The sequence below is a fragment of the Mya arenaria genome, chromosome 7 (assembly GCF_026914265.1).
Source record: "Mya arenaria isolate MELC-2E11 chromosome 7, ASM2691426v1".
Taxonomy (NCBI): Eukaryota; Metazoa; Mollusca; class Bivalvia; order Myida; family Myidae; genus Mya; species Mya arenaria.
The window spans coordinates 50,072,901-50,091,740 of NC_069128.1; the positions used below are offsets into that span (position 1 = coordinate 50,072,901).

At 34.3% G+C, this 18,840-nt stretch overlaps 1 long non-coding RNA gene across 2 annotated transcripts; it reads right to left on the reverse strand.

Annotated features, from left to right (window-relative positions):
• Nucleotides 1-4,889: 4,889 nt before the first annotated feature.
• Nucleotides 4,890-11,317, reverse strand: LOC128240661 (uncharacterized). 2 transcript variants are annotated; one of them, XR_008262262.1, is made up of 4 exons: nt 11,184-11,317; nt 10,225-10,327; nt 9,500-9,621; nt 4,890-5,372 (listed from the first exon to the last, which is right to left on the reverse strand). It is a non-coding gene; the product is annotated as an uncharacterized LOC128240661 (long non-coding RNA). The 2 variants fall into 2 exon arrangements; XR_008262263.1 differs by having other exon boundaries at nt 10,225-10,346; nt 11,184-11,300.
• Between the last annotated feature and the right edge of the window lie 7,523 nt (nt 11,318-18,840).

The following is an 18,840-nucleotide window of genomic DNA, read 5'->3' on the forward strand; positions in this document are numbered from 1 at the left end:
ATTGCCGAGTTCAGTCAGAACCTTAACACATTATAGAGAAATGCAAGAATCCCTAGAGTGACTTTCTCATATTTCTCTTTAGCAGACGACTTTCACTTATCACAGGAGACATGATCATTTCCAGAAACAAATGGCAACTTATTTGCGGGGTTTAAGAACACAGTTCTAAAATCTTTTTATTGAATTTCAGAATGTAAATTATTCTCCGGACATACTGCATGGTTTAAAACCGTGAAGTTATTTGTTGTCCTGTCCTTCAAGAAAGCTTGATATATCTCAAATGATTAATGGCGATTCTAGGCGCCATACGAATGGAATGCCATTTATATCAGTCGGAACTAGAGGCCGTTAGGATTCCGTGTATATCAGTCGGTAATATGTGCCGTTAAAATGCCATTTAATTCATTCGGATCTAGGGGTCGTAAGAAAACCATTTATTTCAGTCGGTATTAGGAGCCGTTAGAATAGCATTTTTTCCAGTCGGATCTAGAGGCCGACGGTAATCCTGTTCATAAATTGTAGCTACTGAACAGTTTCAATTCTACCGAAGTCGTTATTTCCTAACGTTGGGTGAGCATTGTGCAACCGAAAGATTTCCCTTTTAAGATCGATTTCAATATTACAATGACAGATACAATAAAAGGGCAATAGTCGAACATACAAAAATAAATTCAAAACAATTTTAAAATGCATTAAAGGTATTTGGGAAAAAAGAGGGATAAAGGGTGCCCCGGGAAGAGACCTACACGAAGAAGGCCTCGGTTGATAACAGCTCATAACAGACCATGAAGCCAGAACAAAATAAGAAAGGGTGCGGTGATTTGGTGGACTGTTACCTTGTCAAACATGAACTATAATGTATCATATAAAACGAATGTTTCCTCACATCTATAAGAAAAATTCCTCTGCTTGGAGTTTTGGTAAATGATCAGCAGATTAATTATGTTCACGAACATAAATATATGTAAAGTATTCCAAACGACACAGTAATGTGTTAAGCAAATGATATAGAGTTTTAATAAGCACCTGTCCTGTTTGGCCCTTTTATGAATTATATTGATACAGACGAAGAAATTAAATATTCGTCTTCTTAGAAACAACCGTTTATATCTCTCACCTAATTACTATCTATATTGATGTAACACCATAGCCTCTTGTGCACTTAATAACCTCAGTTTCAGTTTCGAAAGCAAGTCCATATTTACATCCCGTCAGTGTATTGAGTTATTAAACTGACACAATCTCGTCATCATATCTCACTTTCTGGTTTCTTCAAACCTCTCCCATAAACTCAGTATCCGGAACACTTCTTATATTGTATTGTAAATACTGTAAAAGGAGAAAGATTTTAGATGTGATTTCACTCATATGCGTTGTTGTATTGTCTTGAGTGAAGTTACTTGAACTACGATGGCTGCATCTGATTGGACAATTATAGACAATTGAATGTGTTATCCTGAAAATATGACAACAACTATAAAACAAGTTATGCAGATATTGCGGTCAGTATTAGGCTACACTTTATTGTCATGTTAGATGCAGTTCACGTTGGCTTTGCCGAGTGTGTAAAGGTAGTGATCAAATTTCACAATAATGCAGCAATTCGACTATATTGTTTTACTATCTAACGTTGAGTATTTGGCCTCTTACGGAGCAAAAGCACTAGCGTCACTGAAATTTACATAAGGCGCTACAACCTTACTTATATTTACAATGTTCATCTTACCGAATGGAAGTTCAGAGACGTTCACTATGGTTACTTTCATCTTGAGCATACTGATCCAAATGGAAGTTTAAACAAAATATTTCGGCGGTATTCATAAAGCTTCTTAAGTCATTTTATAACTTAAGTCGATTCCTTAAAAAAAAACAAAGTCGAATGCAAAATTTGTATAAGTGTCCTTAACATTAATCTCCTAAAATATGTCACGTCATCCTCAATGCGCACAGTTATCTACCTTTAGCTGCTTTAATAGTCAAACGCTCATACAGACGCAGCAGCTCGAAGTGTTGAACGCACGTCTACCACGTACGCCATCCTACCAGCAGTAGCGGTCATTGAAGTCGCACGCTCATCCGCAGCAGCACTTAAACATGACCACAGTACCCTCTCCAGGAACAAGCACACTCACCCGCATAAGATCTCTTCAAGAGGCGCGTTCATTGACCTGTTGCAGCGATTAAGCGCACGCTTATCCATCCATTTCAGCTTTTTTAAGACGCACCTGTATTTTCAAGAATCCCTTCCAACTGCACGCACATTTATCAACATCAATCTTTATAGGGACGTCACTAAAATTCAACGACAGCAGCTCGTCTAAACGAACGATACTGAATCCGCAGATCCCCTTCAAGACACTCACCCAGCAGCCTTTCCGGAGGCTCCCCAGTCATAGGCGCAAAATCAAATACAATCGTGAAAGATATGCAGAACTTGATATTATCCTCACGATTTTAATTTAAGCAACCCTTATATGAATAATTTTCAACGAAACTGGTTTTTGTTGAGATTTTAACGAGAGTTGGCATCAATACCACGGAGTAGATGTTTGTACGATGAACTCATTGGTATATATACTATTTGCTATCGTGTATTATTGTAGTGTTTTCATAAACCTGGTAAATAAGTGGTTTGCAATGGAAACGGACATAGTAGGTTTTGACACTGTCAATCTTTATTAGGTTTAAATATTGCAATTTGTTCTGAATCACAAGGTTGTAACTCCTGCCAATATGAATTGACTAAGTGTAATTGGTTCATTTTCCACAGTTATTCAACAGAAACTGCCAGGGATGTGATTATATACTATAAGTTTAGCTTTTATCTATTTGAAAGTTATAGCTTAAAAGTTTGCTTTTTAACAAAGTCCACACTATTACAACGAAGTATTCATCTATATCAGCATTCCTGTTCGATTGCCACTTAAAGCAGTTAAGGTCGGGTCGTTATTGACTCATTCAATCGCTAATTTAGATAAACACATTATCAATGCAAAATGAATCAATGAAGTTGTATCTCAATGTCATTTCAACTTGTCTCGGACAGCTTTCCCAGACGCTGCCATATCTTTAACCATAAGCGCTGCCTAAAAAATAGCCCTAAACGTTACCATGTACATACACCTAGGTGTTGCTACGGGAATTGCCCAGAACATTGCCATTAAAATATAACAATGGTGAGGGCTTTGGTGCTACCCCGAGTGTTGCCATTTGCAAAACACTCGGTTTTGTCGTTAAGATTTCCAAGAAGGATGCTATTAAATTAACAGTGCATGATGCCTATGGGCAACACTCCGGGACATTGTCATGCATATTACCTCGGACAATTTCATAAATACAACTCTGAATCATGCCTTGGAGACGGCCCTTAACTCAAACTGCACCTAAATGTCATTATTCTTATAACAGGCACCAGCTCTGATTTAAGGCTAGGTGACACATTTTTGTATTTCATACCAAGGTAAGAAACTCTATGATCTAAAAGTGTAATCAGATAAGAAGAGTTAACTTTTGTTTACTTGTCATCCACACTCCACACCCACTTAGAACAAAGCAAAATAGACTGGGAAATTAACCACAAATATATATCACATATCCATTGACAGTTCATATCGGCTCAAGTGTAAATGACCTATGGTCGAACGAAAGAACTTGATCATTGGTGTATACAGTTTCATTTTACTCCCATCACAATGACAATATGTAAAAAGAGTAAAGTACATGTAGTGTGGAAAAACATATGTGATACCGGGCAAATAAAATGCGTTAAAGCAGGCTGTAAGGGTTCGAAATACTACTCACTTATTCAAACAAGGCTTATCAATAAGATTATTTACCAGTTTAGTTAATATTTACAATATGCCAGGTAAATTTTGCAACACAAAGTTGCTACCATTAATTAATATTATTTGCCATTTTTAGTATTTGACCAGTAACATTTAACGTATCTTTTAAATCCAATAATGTTTACAATAATTGTGTAAACGAAGAGCTGTTTTCCGTTCGTTAGTAAAGTGTTGACATCGAAAGAGGCAATATCGTCTATCTTTTACTTAATGTAATGTTGTTATACCAAATGCATCAGGGGAGGTTAAAAGTAACCGATTCAGCATTATAACTCACATAAGATTTGTTGCCCATTACAATAATTAGAACTCAAGTAACATGCTTTTGTTAAGATGTTTATATTTAAAACTCGTTTAGTATAAGTTAAATATGAATACGTAATAGGAACAACCTTTAATACAACTTAAATATGTTCTCTATATAAAGGTGTGATTTCCCTCCGCTTCACAATAATGCATCGACGTTATGTCAGTTGTAATTTTTCTGTAGAAATTTCAGTAATGTGCCTACAAGAAGGGAACTCGGTCGGCAATGATGTCCGTCACTCATTGCTTCGAATCGAGGCTACAACATTATTTCCATAACATATGTTCGTCTGGTCGAGTTCAAGTACAGAAGGCGTTTAATGTTATAACTTCTACATTCACATTAAGAAAGCTAATCCCAATACAAGTCCACACAGACCTGCTAAGTACACAGTTTCTACATGAAACGCATTTCCAAACTCTATTGTTATTGAACACCAGCTGAAAGCCATTTCCAAAGCGTGGACTTAAATTTTGGAAAGGCTTGTTTTCAAAGTAATGCAGGTAGATGGACACAGCAGTATTTCAAAAAGTTAAATTAGGACTAGAAAACAAAGAAATTAAATTTAATAAGCTAAAAGCACTTAAACAATAAGCAAAAAAAAAAAAAAAAAAAAAAGGAATACACATTTTTTTTTTTGCTAAATTAAAATAGTGATATATATTTCAAAATTATTCCATTGTAAAACAAATACCAAAATGAGTTAGGGATAAAGGCAAATAACTGCAAGTGGTTATTACAAACACATATGGTTACTTTCGACTTTCTGCTCTCAATTCTGTCTTCTGTCATGAATGGTGGCTTACATGAGATTTCATAATCACCATTCGCGTAAACATTACACCACTGCAGTTGTAAAGACAATTATAAAAAAATGTCTATACAAAAAACAACAGCATTTACAACAAAAAGTTAAACTTCTATTGCTGTTTACTCAATTGAGACAAGAGCGTCATAGGTGAACCACAAAAACACTCTGTCATTTGCATGTAATGTTTCCGCGAGAAATCAGCTATTTATCCATTGGTAGATGTAACATATTCATATTAGTTCTGACTCGACAAACATGTAAACAAACCAAAACACATTACATGTATTTATCTTTCTATGTGTGTTTCTGGTTTTTGATGGACAACCAATGACTATATCCTGCCAGGAAGAGCTCCATATGACCTCCATTTCAAGGATATTCTGTCGGAAGTCTGCTCATATATCTCTTTCTGAAATAGATCAATTGAACTTACGATTAAATCGTTAGACACAATATCATGTCAAAAATCTTTTAAACTAAGTTTACGTAAGAGGTTCTGAGTGTTAGTGATGTAATAAAATAAGAAACAATACATCCATGATACAATGTAAAATACTGGGACAAGCCCAGGTGCTAAGTTAAAAAATAAACCCTGTTAAAGGGCACAAGGTCAGGCCCAAACAACAAGTTACAAGAGAAACGAACAAATGAAACCCACACATACAAACACTTTTAAAAACACCACAAACAGACCACACACTTATCAAAATTGCTTTCCTCAAATGATGAGATTGCCGACTTGAAACTATCAGTGAAACAACTTGAAGATGTATCAAATGGGGGATTAATCTAGTAAGCATGTCCATAATCACACACTTGTCGGAACGTTTATCAATACTAAATTAATTAAACAGTAAATAAACAATATCATGCAATTTGGGGTGTAAATTAGCATCGTCGGCATTCATTTGCAAATAACACTTGCAGTCTGGTCTAAAGATTGTAAAGGTTTTACTGGTTGTACTAAGCAAGCAAGAATTCCGTATCGTCAACACGAATCAATTAAATGTATATATACAAACTTGATTATCATATGTTGCTTTGAATGATAATGTTTGTTCAAGGCAACGATTATAGATAATAGGCCAACATTGGAACGAAGCCTATAACGAAGAAAAATGCATACTTGCTATAAACTACACGGACTACATTTAAACATAACTTTTTTTAAACCCATTTACCCGTTTTGAAACCAAAACTGCCAATTTTTGATCTGAATACATTTTTTATGATGTTCTTCTACATTATGCAAACGAAAGATCTACATGTCAGGCATCTTCATTCATCGTTCAAGATACTGTAAGCCTTTATTGTTTTGATGTTCTGCAACAAATTATGTTAAACAAGCCTCTTAGTTAAACATTTATAACATATCTATGGTATAGAGTCATGAAATTTATCTAACAAGTAATCTATGTGCGGACCAGTTTGTGAACTACAGGATTTTATATTTCTTTTATTTTAGTATTCAATTCCCAAATTTACATGAAGGTTGTATACATAGTAACTCACATTTACAGCCAAAGCTCTGCAAGCGAAATATTTATAAGTCAGGCATCTACTTTCATCTTCAAGAAACAACTGTTAGCCTTAATTGTTTTGATGCTCTAAAACAATTGAGGTTAAACAAGTATCTTAGTTAAACATCTTTAAGATATCTATGGTGTAGAGTCACATTTACAGCCAAAGCTCAGTGATTGTAAGCATAAAATATGTCAAATAATCAATGATGCCAATTTCCCTTCTCTAGATTGCTAATATGGCTGACCTTTCTAGACAATTATTTAATCCTAAACTAGTGTTTTCCAAATACTAGTCGAACTAGTCACTTAGCATCAAAAGGTGACAAGAATAATAACGTAAGTTATAACATGCATCGGTGTTTTAAACGGATAACTCAACTATTTGTCTGAGGACATAGGTTATACACCAAGCCTTTACATAAACTCCATGGTGTCTTATGCCAAGCTAAACCCGATGAGGTCTAATGTTTTAACAGGCCAAATAACATAAGCATTTCGTAACAAAACATATTACTTCAGATGTAGCTGAATGATGATGGGTCGTCAGCTCGTTTTGGCATATCTAAAAGACCATATTAGCATTAAAAATTCAATTGCAAGATTCATTAACATTTTTCGTCTAAACAATCATTTAAACAAAGATAAACGGGAACGCTACTTAAGTATTAACGTAAGTTTCAATCTTCAATATAGCACGTTGGCAGTTTGAATGACACCGGCTTTTAAGTTTGAAAATGCCCTCAATTGTAAGATCTAACCAGTTACCAATATATATTTGTTTGTTTTTAATTTTCAGATCCATCAACATCAGCCTAAGGGAGACAACTGCGAGCACGGATAATACACTGTTATTGCTTCATCAAACAGTCACATTCCCTTTATTGTGTTTTTGCAATACCGCAAATATGTATGTTAGCAACATTCTCATAAAGAAACCTGCAAATCATGTTCGACAACTTCAATGCTTAAGTTTTTCAGTCGATCAGAAACCATATTTTTTAAATGGTGCACGTATCCTGACACATACATCTGCTTCTTTCAAGTCTTGTTCTTAAGCGTAAGTTCAATTAAGTTACAGACAGTAGGTCACTTATTCATATAAGTCTTACATTAAGCATATAACGAGGAAAATAGCCGTTGTGATAACTACTCAAATAATGCCACTATTTTTTTTTTAATTTCTACCCTTAATTGCAACAAGGTATCTAGAACTATTTTCGCAGTATCATATCTGAGAGTTAGATCAGATAACATTATAAAAATAAATAATTTGACTTATGACTGCACCAAATAACACTTGTCTAAATATTTTGAGTGGAAAGAGTTTGTCATCACTTAGCCCTAGTGTCAGAACAGTATTCCGACAGAAGGCTATTTGAGTGAAAGTTATCGGTTTGGACTAAATTACATTAAAGTATTGTATTTAAAAAACCTGGGTTTGAAAATGTTATTTAATAGCATGGACACATTGCAGCTTGTCATTTAAAATGCAGATTAAATCCCTTTGTTGACTATATCATCAGGACAAATGTGTGTTAATGCTAATAATTCCACCATCTAATAACTAAGACAGCAATATTTGCCGAAAAACAAGTCTGAATTCTATATAACTTAAGGGACTTGCTTTGTTTGAAAGTCTTGAAATGTGTTTTCTTTCCAGCAGTCAAAGGGAGATTACTGCAATGTTGTTTTGACGAAACGAAGGCTGATAACTGTTCAAGTGTCTACAGCATACCACCTCATCGGTCTTGCAAATAAGGCAAAAACAATGAATTTTATCAAAATGTGTCACAACTCTGTTAAGTACCCATTTCTTCAATGGAAAATGGCTATTTTCTCGGACACTTTTCAAGCAGGAGAACACAGCTATCAGGTTGTCGGATTGTAGCCTCATATGAGGTCCACATAACAATGAAAACACAACGAGAAGAGCCAACATTGAAGAAACATTTTGATTTTGGTAATAGTCTGAAGTTTACCTAAAAAAATAACATGAAGCCATGGTCTTATGTTTCCGAAGTGTGTCATGTAAAATATTAAAAATTTGAATTCTGTTTAAAATCGCTTATAATTGCTCCAAAGAGTGTTTCCACTTGTAACTGTGATTTGAATAAAGAATGTTTTAAATAAAATGGTGGATTAAAAAATCTTGCCGAAGGCGAATCTTCAATAACGTTTACAATGACACATAGCTTGTCATTATATAAAGGTATTATTGAAATAAGAGGCAAAGAAGTGCTTCCTTCTATTAAGCATAGTGTCATTCTTCTGTCAAAACGTATTTAATGGACAGGATTCATGTATAATAAACATTTTTAAGGATTAAAATTCGGCCTTCTGCATTTTATTGGGGTATGGTATGGGACTGTTCAAAAAGGGTGTAGTCTGATATATCTACGATAAAGCATTCGCCCGACGCACTTACTTATCTAGTCTAAAGAAGCATGTAACTTAAATAGGAAAGTGACATGTGTTTGAAACAGACTTATGAAAGGGAACACTACATGAAGTCTTTTTGGTGAACACATAGTAGGTTAAAGCTTAAAAATAGATTTGCAGTCGCTAACAAAATAAATTTCTATTATAAAACCAAATTTAGTCAAATATCAGTCAAAGAGAGACAACTGCGATGTCGGATATCTATAACCAATGGTTTTCACAATTAGATGTTAAAAAATGTTTCACGTGAATTATGAGATAAATCAAACTGTTTTTGTTTTTTAAAACATCATAAGCAGAAACTGTCATGGTTAAGAGCGATAACTCAGGTTCGAGAGATTAAATCAGATGGATCCAAAATGTTCCCCATTATAGCCCATAAGAGGAAACTGGGTTGTAAGAAGAATCAGAATGTAATAACAAAAGACAATCATGTTTTTTACATTGAACAACACTCCTTTCCCATACAAAGCGTTGGCATTGTCATTTTTAAGCCAATAGTGACATAAACGGTCATGGCTACACTCAAAAATATTATAAATGTAAGTCATGGCCTCAACCTTTAAACCATTACCTTTTTGTCTCAACATGAAGATCATAAGTTAAACAACAGCCCAAGGGAGACAACTGTGATACAGCCAAATCAGAGTCGATGCGTGTCTCATTCTTATATAGTTCATCGGCATACAGCTCCATCTGAAACATTAAAAAATAGTTTTAAACCATAGCCAGCAATAAGTTAGTTTTCTCCTCAAAGCAGTACAAGCAGCATTTATCGTTATAGACTAAATATGTCAAAACTGTCAATCAAGTGTTAATGAATTGACAGTCAAACATCCAAATGCAATGTTATATGTTTCGTCCACTGTAAAAAAACAAGAACATTACAGCCTTAATATCATCGATGTAACATAACCAAACATATTCGTTCGTACGGTGTCCACAGCAGATCAACTGTCACATTAATTTGAGTCGAAAGGATTACCGGTACTCCGTGAATATCATTGAAGATATCGCTTGAACATTCTTGTGAAACTAATGCGATCATTTCACATCAATTATAATTATGATTTTTCAAACATCAATTTTAATTTCGGTATAACTGCTTATTGGTTACAAAATTTAAATTTGATTTGCTTAACACGTCGGATTAAAAATATTACAAACTGGCCTGGAGCTTGCAGGATTGAGTGTATTTTATATTTTAGCAACATTATTTCAGCAATTTTAGCAATTATTATATTCTCACTCTTGCAAAATTCTGCAAACAAGACAGTTTTAATTGCAAACAGATTTTACATTTGCTTCAGGTTTATGCCGGACAACACAGGACGACACGCTGTCAGAAAGCGCCCCTTGTGACGTTCCGATCAGGAATCCAGTGTTGTATGCTCGTTTTTATCTAAAATAGAAAGTTTTTCCTGAAACAGCAATTTAAAAACACATTCATGTACCAAACAAATATATGAACATAGGGAAACAGAACGATGGAGTGTAATATATACTGAGTTAAACAGAAAACTGGCGTAGAATTATAGATCTATTTAGAACGTGACCAAAAGGTAGTCATTATTAGTGAGAAGCAAGCAGTATAGAGCCAATATGAAACGCTTAGGCAGGTAAATGACACTGCCAATTATGTCGAAAGTTTATAAATATGTAACAGGTTGTGTTAATACAGAATCTGCACACTAGATACTTCTGTGAAAATCTTGTAAGACATCCGTATTACCCGGTATTTAATACTAGTGTATTTCGACTTCAAATGAGTTCAAGGCAACAATTAGATAAAATATCACAAGACAATAATATTAAAACATTGTTTGTGTGACACGTATTTGTATCATTAAACAAATATATCTGCGAAACGGTCAACCATCTACGGACAAATGGTGATGAACACAGATCGATGTTCAAGAAAATGATAGCCCTAATAAAATGTTTTAGACTTGTTTCCTGTAAAATATTGAAAATAAATTCCGCATGGTTTAAGTAGGGTTTAAATGGATGAAAGACCGCTTGTTACTAGAAAAAAGTAATTAAGTAATACTTTTGGGTTACCACGTTTGACGCCCTGCCGCAGGTGATTCTTCATGATTTTTTTCAACGACAAATAGATTGCCAGTAAATAAAGATTTAAATGAAATAGTAAAATAATCGATTCCGTCTAGTTCCATATTGGTATCCAAAGTGTCCCTTATCTGTTAATGATCGTCATGCAGTAAACATGACTTTCTATATGAAATGACATAACATACCCTGCACTTCTTAACTGCAAACGAAATCTGCCTTTTCTGGTTCTTGCCGGACAAGGACAGGACCACATTCTGCCAGAAAGCTTCCCTTGTCATATAAGGATCAGGAATACAGTCAAGTCTGCTCGTATCTATCTGAAACAGAGCGTTTTACTGGAAAATTAATCGAAACACACAATAATCTCCATAACAAATACGATTTATTTTGGATCATACCTCGTAGATAAACAAGGTGAAAGTGGAACGTTTAAGTATAATATATACAGCGTGAAGCAGGAATTTTGCGTATTTTTTAATTATTTAAATATGAAGAGAAGGACACCTTATATACCAATTATTGGTAGATATCAAGCAGTATTGAGCTCAAGTAAAATGTCAACGCAATTTAAAATGACACTGACAATTATATCAAAAGTCAAATATGCAACTGAATGTGCTAGCTTAAATGTGCAAAAATGGCAACACTACACACGCCCAACTCAGATAAATGTCAATTCTTATTATTAACAATAGGATACATAAATCTGGCGATGATTCCATTTACTTAAGCATTGATGCAGGTTTTACTTATCCTCAGTTTGACGTATTCCGATGCAGTGTCTTTACTAATACGCCATAGTTTTCTGTCTGTCAATAACAGAAACACAGCATACAACATTTCAATTATGTTTAACAAACTCAGTAATTAGATAGTATCTTCAAATTGAAATGATTTCCTCCCTAACAGTGCATATTGCTAAACTCACATTTTATATTTTGTTCTAGCTCTGTATACAGAACAAATATTACATAGTACAAATAATACTTGTCGGCCATTTGATTGTTTATTATAACTAGCAAATAATCAAGTCATTATCATTTACGTGTATCAAATGACTATCGAGAACACTGGAATATTTCATCAAACATTTGCCCCTTTCTATACACCATTTTGTATGAGTATGAATTACAGTAATTTTAGAAGCTCCTGATTCATATGAGCATATTATTTTGCGTTCCAGCACGATTTTGCTGCAGCCTATATGCATATTCTAGCCTTTAAACGTTAAGCCCGTACTATACAGATTGTTACAGCTGATATTATGTACAAACAACTGTATCAAAGCTCCAAATGCGTGTGTGCATCGCCATGCTGTGGTCTATATGCTCCACCTAGCCATCTTCCTTCGATATTGGTAACTGCCGGACAACCACTGAAGATCACTTCATACAAGAAAGTGCCTCGGGTAATCTAAGTTACAGAGATTCAGTGGAAGACGAGTGCTAGTATTGGCCAATCTGAACGGAGCCATTCGACGATTCATTCTAAATAATGTTCATTCTAAATAATGTTGCATATTGAATAGAAAATTGACATTTTGTTTGAAATCCAATTATAAAAGACAAATAAAAGATAAACTTCATCAAGTCTTTTCGGTGGACATTATAGGAACGTGCTTAAAAAGAGAAAAAGAAAAAAACAACACGTTTGCTACAGCTAGCGGAAGAGCCCAATTATATGCCAAGTAGTATATGTGTATAACATGTCTATCAATCAAAGGGAGAAAACTGCATTTGAGTTATAAATAGCCAATGCTATTTACATTTGAACGTTGTGTCTTACGCATGAAAAGTCAATCTTTACAAAAATCTTTGATGAATTGAAACAAATGTTACAAAATGAACTTGTCATATTTAAGATAATTCAGATTACGAAACGCCAATAGAGATTCAAATTGGTGTATAGTGTTCTACAAATATTTATCCTTTGGGAAAAAAACTATGTCCTGTAAAGAATAAGAAAAATTCTTGAACCTTTAAATATGATATAACTTTCATGTAAAGGTATCAATATTCACAAGGATGCAGTGAACAAGGCGAAAAATGGTACACATAGTGACGGGAATAATCATTGTGTTGAAAGAACTACAGTAACGACAATACAACGAATCAAAACCATTTCGTTACCAATATTAGTTTGCTATTTGTAAAGAATGATGTTTCATTCTGTGATGGCTTTGTAGCATTTAAACAGACATTTTGAAAGGTGTCAACATTTCTTTCGTTCTAACAAAATAGTAAGAAATAGCAAGGTGAAAAGGAGTAAAAAGTATTTCTCATAACTTACGTTTTCAACCACGACACATCCACAACTCATCGTTTGTATAATGTCAGTCAACGTTAAGTCAGTTGTCAGAGTACTTTAAATAAACAAGCATATCATTCAAATCCGTCTCAAATTTATTCATCTACCAAATAGCTGATAATAAATTCCTCACAATTTTGTTGGTTTCATAATAAGGCATTTGATATATACTGTGCGTATTTTATGCAGAAGGTTATCTTATTCAAAATTAAAGGTTATTTGAATAACCCTTGCAATACATGTGAGGAATAATATACCAAATGACACTCATCTTTATATGAATGTGGGTCAATGCTTTAAACCACCTCCTTTATAAATACTGCAGCACTTCTTTGTTTTGATTTGGTTTCTGATATTATTTAAATCTGTATCAAGATCATTCGTCTGCCAATTAGCAAAACAAGCTGTTAATAAATTCCCCACGAATTCCACACTAAATGTAGTTTTCATAGCAGTGCATTTGATATTAACCTAAATGCTCGTATTATGAGATGAAAATAACCTCAATTGAAATAAAATGTTCTTTCAAATATCCGGTTCCGTAAATGATATAGTAATACACCTATTGACACTTCATAGCTCCTTTACAATTACTGCAGTACATTTTTGTTTTGACGGGGATCCCTTACACGGATGGTTCTTTTACGATAATAACATATCATGTATCATGCCTTTCATAGTAATGAATTTGAATAGTAAAACATTCCTTCGGTACATGCTTTAAATACCCCAATGTGAATATGTCCATGTTAATAGTACGCTTATTGACACTCGGTGCTATCTGAATGTGGGTCAGTGTATGTATAGCTCCTTTATAAATACTACGGCACATGTTTGTTTTGACGGGTATCCCTTTCATGGATGGTTGGCAATGTTTACATGCTGTGACGATAATAAAATATCATGTACCATGCCAATCATAGTAATGAAAAAATGAACATAAATAAAAAGGTTTTCATTCGGTTCATGACTTAAATAAGCCAAGTTTTGTCCATTTGATGGTGAAACTTGCTGAATTTTACATCAATGATATCATCTTTTCATTACGTTTTGAAGTGGCTTTATATCTTATCAAATTCAACATAATTTACCAAAACCTATATTCTGATTTTTTAGATTGCACAGGCGATTATTTTTTAAATACTTTATCGTTCTTGTACTGCGTGAATGTTTAAGCTCTACGAATTCATTAATAAACATGTATTTTTTCTTGTTATAAATAATATCTTTCACCAAAATGAACTCTTCCATTTTAGAGGTCCCATGAAAAGTAAAAATAAAAAGCGTTGCAGCCCCAACATTCCTGCCCAACACTTTGAAGATTAAAACTGGTAATATCTCAGGCTGACATAACAAACATTTGTTCCGCAACATTTCAAGAGTAAATAAAGATATTTAACGGGGACCGCTTTAAATGTTACTACCTGAGTTCGAGCGCTACGCAGACTCAAATGATATGCACACCTTAATTAGGCAAAGCGAAATGCACTATTTCACTACAGCTTAATGGTATAATAAATGCGTAATAATACAGTGCATTCACATTAAGTCAGTTAAATCAACATTGCCCAAGATGCACGAATAGATTATCTATGTATTAGGTTAAAGTGCTATTGTTTGAAAAAATACATTACTGCACAATTCTGCAGCTTAATTTCGCATCTCCTATCTTAACTAAACTTCAAAGTTTGAATTTGACGAAAATTATCATTGCAGTTTTATCACGTTCTGATGAAAAACCAACCTTACGATACTTTGCTTTTATCTAAAGTAGAATGACTGGCATAAGTCGTACTTCAAGTGACAAACCGGTTTCCATAATGTATCACTTAGGCAATACCGAATTGATTTCTATGTCATCGGATTTTCTGCATTATTTCTTTCTCTCCAAAAAGAGTTCCGCCATCATCTGGAACGTATATCATTTTTGAGAAAAAGAGCATTTGTTGTCGCATCGAACAGAAAACGCCGCATTTTATCACAATTGTTAGTGTTTTGTAAACTTTAACAGTACATTGTTCTTACTCTTTCGAAGAAGGGAACGGAATTCATTAAAGCTGCAAAAAGATGTCAAAGTGGTCAATCTTTGACATTGCAGCTTTAAAACAAAATGCAGTATACACGTTTAACTAAACTGCTGAAGTGATATTCAGCTCAAAATATTTGATTTTTACATATTTTTTCTAAAGAACATACATATGCAATAGTATACGAAATAATCAATATAAAAATTGTGTACAATTTGTACTTTGTTGTTTGTGAAGTTTTGTGCTGTTGTTTCATGTTACTTGTTTGTGATTTGTTGTTTGTATGCTCTACGTCTTTGGCGAAAACGGTGTCTATGTTTAAACATTTGGCTACGGAGCTTGTTTCTGTAGTTTTCACATTAATATTGGGTTAACTGTTCTAGACGCGCTGCCGTGCTGATTACTATGGACGATTCACTGTGTATATTCCTAGGTATTTCATTGCAAAATGTCTCCAATTCAATAGACTTTCTCTAACAAAGTAAAACCATACTTGACCTATCAATTCATTTGGATATTGAAGTACAGTAAAATTGTGATCGCTCAAAGACGCCGAAACAGAGTTGAAACCTACGAAAGCTGTATACTAAGTGTGAAAATGTTAAAGAAACTAATCAATGAATAAAAAGGAAAGTTTATTTTTTACGAAACAACAACAACATTTTCTTAACAAACATCATAAGAATATGATTAAATTATCGTCTTTTCACAGTTATCTTCTCAAATGATCAAATCAAGTATATGCGGTCACGCGTAAACAATGATTATCGGTTATCACACTGTTTAAAATAATCGTTAATCTGTCATTGCAGTTTTACCACCGCGAATATGACGTAGATTTTGACAATGCATAGTGGTACAATAGAACTCACCTTAAATACACGACTAAACATGATAGAAAGTTATCGTTGATGTTTGAATATGAGTATAAAACCTATTATCAGAGGTCACGTAAATGTGGTATCACTTCTTTTCTGATCGTGACTCTAACATTGGTTAGCCTGTACAATAGTTATCCTTTCTTTTGAAAGCTACCCTTGCTTTAAGACAGATTGAGTATTATTCCATGAATATCGAAAATGATAAACTGTGATCGCTCAAGGACGCCGGGACAGCGCTAAAACCTCGAGTGACCCCGTGTATCGAACAACCAAAGTTTCCATTAAGTGTTATAAAATCTATTACAATGCCTGTATTTTTTTATTATTACATGAATATCAAAAAAGATACCCTAAACATGTGTCACAAAAGCAAATTATAGAAAGTGTAATTATTCTCAACGATACAGAATTTTGTTTTAATCTAATCGAAAGTTTGCAGCAATACCCCTGACTGATTGGTTGTACGATGTACGCATATCGATACATATTATGTTTGTTGTCGTGATTGTTTCGTGTGCGTGTGTAGTTTTAAACCTAGTTATGGAGTGGTTTGCAATGAAAACGGGCATAAACGGGTTTTGCCGCTAACATTCTTCATTAGGTTTAAACAATGCAATTTGTTCTGAATATATCACGATGTTGTAACAATTGCCAATATAAATTGAAGTGTAATTGGTTCACTGCCCAACCTGTCCATCAGTTGTCCGACTATTATTACCAGGGAAGGAATTATTTACTATAAGTTCATGATTTTACCATTTTGAAAAGTGTACATTTTTAAATGTCTACTATAGTACAACAAATTATTTATCTATATCAACATGCATGTTTAATGGTGATTGACAGTTAAAACGGTTTAAGGTCGAGTTTTTTTGATCATGCAATCGCTTGTTTAGATCAACACATTATACGTGCAAAATGGATCAATGTAGTTGTAACACATTGTCAGGGCAGATTTCATGGATGCTGCCATATCTTGAACCATCAGCGCTGCCATAGGAATAACCATAAACGTTGCTATGTAAATAAGCCTAAGCATTGTTAAGGGAATTGCCCCGGTCATAGCCACTAACATATAACCATGGGTGTGGGCTTTGGTGCTACACCGAGTGTTGCCCCAGCACAACACTGTCTTGGGAATATCCCCGGACAATGCTATGAAAATAACTATGCACGATGCCTATGGGCAACGCCCCTAGACGTTTCCATGCATATAACCTCGTACATTTTCAAATGTATCTCTTTGAATCTTGCCTTGGGAACGGCCTTTGACTCAAAATGGACCTTCTTAACCATAATTGTCCGCCGTCTCATGGCAAGACAGAGACGAGTGTTGATAAAAGGCTAGCTGCACATACTTGTATTTTATACCAAATGAAGAAACTCTATGACCGAAAAGTGTATTCATTCAAGATCTACACCTCACCTATTCAAACAAGGTATATTTTGAGATAAATTACCAGTTCAATTTAATAAAATGCAAGCCAGGTAGATTTTGCAGTGTTTTACAGATTGCCATGACAAATATTCTACCAATAATCAATTTTGTTTGATCATTCTCATTCAAAGTATATGATTTTAAACCAGATACTATTAACAATAACTCTGAAAACATAGAGAACTATTTTTTCGTTCGTTTGTAAAGTGTTCAGATCGAAGGTGGTAATTACTTTCACCTCTAATTTTTGTTTTGGTTACAAACAGTACATTACCTATCGTGTTTCTATTTAACTGTGGTATTATGAGAATCAAACCTTTCATCAGAGGTCACATTTATGTGGTACTTTTATTTTTGTTTTGGTCGTAACTCTGACTTTACTTAACAGCTTTTGTTGTATAGTAGTGTTCGTTTCTTTAAAAATAATCTAAGCTTAAAAATTCTGAAATTTTGAATTATATAAGTATTTCTCCTTAAAATGCGTCGTAAAGATATACAAAGAACGTGGTTGTCCGGTTAGCGCAGTGGTTAGCGCACTCGCATCTCACCAAGGCGACCCGGGTTCGATTCCCGGCCTGGGCGCATGTGAGTTTGGTTAGTGGTCACCAAGCCGGACAAGTGGGTTTTCACCGGGTACTCCGGTTTCCCCAACAACATAAGACCACACTCTCGCGCAACATCGTGCCAACGAGAGTGACTTAGTATAAGCTATCATAGCTTCCTTCACAATCTTTGTAAAATATATAATGTTTAAAGTAAAGAACGTGTAACTTGATTCATCAAAATAAAACAAAAATAAATTCAAACGAACTTTTGAATCAATATCTTCCTGATCAAATGAACCCTGAATAAAATGTTTGCTAAGATTTATTCTAAAATCGGAAACAATCGCGAGATGAAGTTTAACACAAAAGGCACGATAGAAAAGATGAAGAGTGGGTTGTTAACCCTAAAGGTGAGACATCTGAATAAATCAACACGGTGAATAATAGTTCCATTTATACTTGTTATCAATGAAAATAAATATTTTGTTTTTGGAATTTTCAAGAGGGAAAACCCTGTCATACATGCATAATGTACAAACGCTAAATATGAGTCTTTGGGAAAACAATACACATGAAGAAACAACCCCCCCACACACAAATACACACATACACACACACACGCACGCACGCACGCACACAGACAC